The sequence below is a fragment of the Quercus robur genome, chromosome 1 (genome assembly GCF_932294415.1).
Source record: "Quercus robur chromosome 1, dhQueRobu3.1, whole genome shotgun sequence".
In the NCBI taxonomy this organism is placed as follows: Eukaryota; Viridiplantae; Streptophyta; class Magnoliopsida; order Fagales; family Fagaceae; genus Quercus; species Quercus robur.
In genome coordinates this window covers 29,962,191-29,967,276 of record NC_065534.1, presented here as the reverse complement: position 1 = coordinate 29,967,276, position 5,086 = coordinate 29,962,191, and the positions used below count along the sequence as shown (strand labels likewise).

Here is a 5,086-nt window from a genome sequence, read left to right as displayed (position 1 = left end):
TTAAATACTCCAGAATATTTATTAAAAAAAAAAAAAAAAAACTCAGTAAATAATTAATTATTTTCATTCATATACCAAAGCAACAATACTAGAATAACCTTCTAAAATATAAGCCTTTTTCTGTTCTTCATGAGCAAAATTCTAGCAATGCAGAACAGCTACCAGTTCAACTTCTAGAGGATTTTCAAATTGTCCCTTTTTTTTTTTTTTTTTTTTTTTTCGCATAGCAGTCATTGGAAGAAACAATGAATTTCTATAACGGCACCCACTCCAGCAGCTCCCAACTACTAAAAATATCTTCCTGTAGTGGTTAATTGTGCATTGTACCCCGGTTTTCTGCACTATTTTATTGTTGATGAACTGACAGAATTCGTCCAGAAGCAAACTAAATTTCAGTTATTGAAAACAACTGAAATAAAAAATTTATTCAATTCGAAATGAATCTGTTTGACTGCCAAATGTATATTGAACAATATATAAGAAAACCTTGAATAAAAAAAATTACATTAGCTCACATTTAAAAAAAAAAAAGGGTTGATTTATGAATCCAAAATCTTCTCAACTACATTACCAAAAACAAATCATTTCACTTGTCCTTACTAAATTTGCTTGCAAATACGTAAATTGACTGCTTACAAATAAAGAAAATATACATTGTTACACCTTTGTGATATAAAAGACACAGTAACCAACATCTTGAGTTATTCTTGTTACAGTACAACGTTATGGGAAAACAATGCACTTCAAAACACTAAACTAAGTGGCATAATCTTTAATGGGACGTTGTAGGCATCAATACCTATTATAAAAATATGAAGAATGGAAGTATTTGCCTATTTTAAAAACACCAAACATTGATATATGAAACAGCGAATGAGTTCCACTAACCATTACATATATCATGAATTCCATCCAACACATGATAGACATTATTAATTTAGCCAAATTTGAAAGCAAAACAATATATATATATATATATATATATGAATAAATTTCTACTTTGATTTTAGTTTAATTTTTTAGTTTTGTTCTAGACCTACTATCATATAGTATATCTTCGATTTGTTATGCCTTCCAAAAAGAAAAATAAGAATAATATTATTACATCAAAACCAAAATAATTAGATTGGCTAAAGAAACAATATGTATATATATATATATATATATATATTTATATATATTTTAAATCTTATAGTTGAAGATAATAATTCTTTACTACAAATTGGCAGGACTGATACATACAAATATTTATGCATGTGCACATATATATACCTTGCTGCCCCTTTTTTTAACCATGCCAAAATTCCAATGAGATAATTATGATAAAGCTTTAATCATCTCAAAACAGAATAAAAGTACTTATAGAGCATGCTCTTAAAAAAATTCCAAGGCATAGGTAGGAGCTTTCACTGTGAATGACCTCAAGCTATGTATCCAAACCCAATTTTGCATCCCACCTTGGCTGTGGGAAATTTTAGACAAACTCTGTAAAAAAAAAAAACTATTCAAGTTCTATTTTTTCAACCCACAAATTAGCAAACAATATTTTTAAAAGGCAATCTTTAAAAGAAAAAACATATTATCACCAAAACTAATCAAAGACGTAAATGTGTTTGCGAAATTGATTTACCAATTGCAATTTCTATAAGCTTTTATTAAAAAGATAAATTGCACATACAAATGTGACCTATAGAAACTAAAGCAATAGAAATCCAAAACTTACTACATAAATAAAAACCAAGCATTACAGAAAAATACTTCAAGAAGTAACTAAAAGTTAGGCTTATGATAAAAAAGACTTCTCAATCTAATGGGTCCAAAATTCTTTTTTAAATATCCTTGACACAACAAATTCTCTACTAATAATGCAATAGGCTCTTACAATATTAAAAAATAAAAAAGACCAAAACCGAAATATCATATTATGTTCAATCATAGAAACATTATGGCCTTTTGCTACGTTTTTCTAGTATCATCCAAACAAACCATGCTTTCTCATCTTGTAGTTTGCAATCATAGTTTCTGTAAATTATATGACAGAAGATTATGTATTGTAATATCTTTTTCACTTACCGAGATAGCTTACCAATAGATATCAGTTGCTATATAAATTCCATCATCAATGACAGAAGCATTTCTCACTGTTTTATGTTTTTTTATTTAAAAAAGTTATTAACTCACAACAGGCTTATCTAGGCTCCAAAAACCATACCAAACATAGATAGTTTCAATTTTTAGTAGATTTTATAAATGAGATAACATGCACACACAAAAAAGAAGAAGAAGCTTGTTCTATGTATTAAATTTTCACAACAAAATAAAAATATAAAAGTATGGTTCAATATCAATAGTTTGAGATTAAATTTAATCTCCTTGGTGGGCTAACAAACAAAAATTAAAATAAAGGAAACTACAACTACAACTCTTTTTTAATCTATATAGTATACCAGTACCACTCCTTCATTGAGGAATTTTATCAATCATATATATACACAAACCCTCCCCCCAAAAAAATTCATTAGCACTGCTAAAATCAATGCAATAAACTTTAACATGAAAGAATTAAGAAAACCCATAAAAACCAAAAAATAAAAAACAGCCCACAATCCTTTTCACACTCAAGAACAGGTGGAACCTTTTTATTACCTTGACAATCCTTCCTCGTTAACTATACACTGCCACCAGCAATAGCCAAGTTGCTCTCTAAGAAGCTTTCATGTACACAACCCAACCATCAAATCACAATGAAAGTTGTCACCCACCTGCCAATAAAAAAAATCTAATATTATACTTCTGAAAATATCAGAGACTTTCTCTGCAGCCAAACACAACAATAAAAAAGGGGGGAAAAAAGGAAAGAAAACATGCTGAAATAAAGAAATGGAACCTTATTGAAAGCAAATTGAAATCTAAAAAATGAACAAACAATTTAGTCTTATAATCCAAATTGACTTTTGAAATCAACAATACTTGAACTAAAAGCAATTTGAAAATAAAAGAATTAGTAAAACTAAATAAAAGGTAAAACAATTCACAATTATATTATGCAATTTTGTCGGAAAGGGAGGAAAAGAGTGACCTTGAAGGAGTCGGTGCTTTGGGCTAATCATCACTGGGGAAGAGAATAAAAAAGGCCAACAAACATCACTTAAGAATTTTATCAAACAGCTTGTGTACATGTAAAAGAAACTACACTTAATGAATCATTGACAAAAAAAACTTCCTAAACACGTATGTATTAGTACTTTCAAATTTGCAATTTGAGCCCATATCTAACCAAAGTTTCCTGGACAATATTCATGTGCATATTAATTAACTTAAGATTAAATTCCCATTCTAAATATATTGGGCATAAATTAGCAATTTCAATCTAAGAAGAACAAATTCCAAATCAAATGAAAATTGAAACTCTAATAGATGATGGGAATAAAGTTGAGAATAATAATGAGTTAGGAGAGCAATAAAATTGATTACTTGAGCAAACAAAGTCTTGAAAGAAATGAGAGGTACCCATCAGAATCTGTGTTGGACCTGTGAGAACAACTTGCTGCAAGGTTTCGTGAGAAGAAACCTCTGTTTCCTGAAAAGTGAAAGCCAAAAGAGAAAGAAATATACGAAATAAAGAAAACACAAAACACAAATTGGAAGCAAAAAGTAAAACGAAAATAAAAAGCAACTTGCAGTTTTGGTTTTCAGATGGTTCTAGGTTTTTATGCTTTGAAGTTGTGTCCCCAAAACCAAACACAACAATTAATAACAGAAAATAGAGATTAAAAAAAAAATAGTAAGCATGTCAAATTAACCATTTAAATTAGGGGGGGGGGGGGGGAAATGGTGGGAGAAAGAAGAGGTGCCTATCAGAGAAACTGAACATTAAAATGTGAAAAATATCATTGAAACGTTTCCTTAATGCACCAAACAAAAAGTGACAATGTTTCGGTGTTTTTAAATGTAAATACAAAATCAACCACTTGTTAACAGAAGTATAAATTAAGAACTGGGAAAATAATGGGGAAAATTTGTAAAAACTTACCTTTAATTTTGGTACTCATTCTAACGCATTTTATACCTCAATCACTGTGATAAGTGAATGCCATAGCCTTTATCGACAACTGCAGGAAAAACTTTTTTTTTTTTTTTTATTATTAAAAAATGCACTTAAATAACTTTACAAAAACGAAAAAAGAGAACATAGGAAACCAAAATATATCGAAGAGGTAATGAAATATATATAAATTATAAAAAAAATTAAAAAATTAAAAAAAAACCATGAATGAAATGCCATGCATGTAGGCAGATACCCAAAACGAATGCAACCCAAATAGGTAAAACAGAACCTATTCTAATCCAAATTCCTGAGTAAATTATTAAAAAATCTAAATCTAAACCAATCCAACCAAGAAATTCAAAACTAATTTATATTCAATTCCCAGATTTGAAAAAAAACAAAAAAAACAAAAAACAAAAAAAAAAAAACATTAACTTTACTGGTTATGGGTACATGGCCTATTCTCTGATGGTGGCAAATTTTTCTCTACCCAGCCCCCAGTCTATGCCTTCTCTGTTTACCATTCTGCCAAGGTTTTGGGTCTGCAAAATTGTTTAATGAAACTTTTTGATTTCATCGCCTCTCTCTATTTCTAACCCAAAATACCAATCTATTAATCAAAACCAAATCTGACCCAAAATACCAATCTAAATCATAATTAACACCCAATTGATTCTCCAAATAATAACCAAAAACCCTAAAATTTTAAATTTAAAACAGAACTATACTAGTAGCGATTTCGATTCCGATAGTCGGGTAGTGAGTGGAGGCTTACGATGATGGCAAAAGATCTGGGTGGCGGCCTTCTCTCTATCTCTGCCCCTCTATATCATTCTTGACGCTTCATCTTCCTTACTTCTTCTTATTCCAAGGAAAGAAATTAGCGGACAGTTAGATGAAGAAATCTGACAGGAAGTGAGAGACATCTTTTCATTCTTGATTGCAATTGAAATGTATCTGAATTTTAGATAGGCAATTTCCCTATCCTATTTGTCAACACCTCCTTAATTGTAAGAATTCACTTTCTCTTAGCTTCTG

The 5,086-nt window shown here is 29.7% G+C and overlaps 1 long non-coding RNA gene across 2 annotated transcripts; it reads right to left on the bottom strand.

Annotated features, from left to right (window-relative positions):
- Positions 1–525: 525 nt before the first annotated feature.
- LOC126728922 (uncharacterized) lies at positions 526–4,463 on the bottom strand. Of its 2 annotated transcripts, none has more exons than XR_007656421.1 (3): positions 3,080–4,463; positions 2,647–2,762; positions 526–1,485 (listed from the first exon to the last, which is right to left on the bottom strand). It is a non-coding gene; the product is annotated as an uncharacterized LOC126728922 (long non-coding RNA). The 2 variants fall into 2 exon arrangements; XR_007656422.1 differs by having other exon boundaries at positions 3,475–4,463.
- Positions 4,464–5,086: the final 623 nt, after the last annotated feature.